Raw genomic sequence first — 413 nt, 5'->3', positions numbered from 1 at the left:
TGATGAGTTGCAGGTAACAGCCTGACGTAAATATACAAAAAAAAATCGCAATCAAATGCAATTACAATACTCTCTCTGCAAACTAGAGCATTGGTTGCAAGATGCTAAGCAGCGTCATCAAGCAATATCGTTACAAGAATGGCGGACGCTATTTTGCGCAGTGTAGTTTGTTACTAAATATGATGTACGAATATACACCAATATATAACAATAAGCTTGGGAGAGATTGAGCAGCAGTTAGCAGCTGATACCCCCTCTCTCGTTTACTTGTATTTAATCGATCTGTTAATGCTACCCAATTAGCATAGACTGGTAATCCTTCGTCCTGTCAAGAATTTATTAACTATCTTGTAAGTAGTGTTATATATTGCAAATGTTTCCTTCTAGATACGATGTAATATTCAGTGTTTAAA

The sequence above is a fragment of the Penaeus monodon genome, chromosome 29, assembly GCF_015228065.2.
Source record: "Penaeus monodon isolate SGIC_2016 chromosome 29, NSTDA_Pmon_1, whole genome shotgun sequence".
NCBI lineage: Eukaryota > Metazoa > Arthropoda > Malacostraca > Decapoda > Penaeidae > Penaeus > Penaeus monodon.
Note: the sequence above shows the minus strand (reverse complement) of the source record.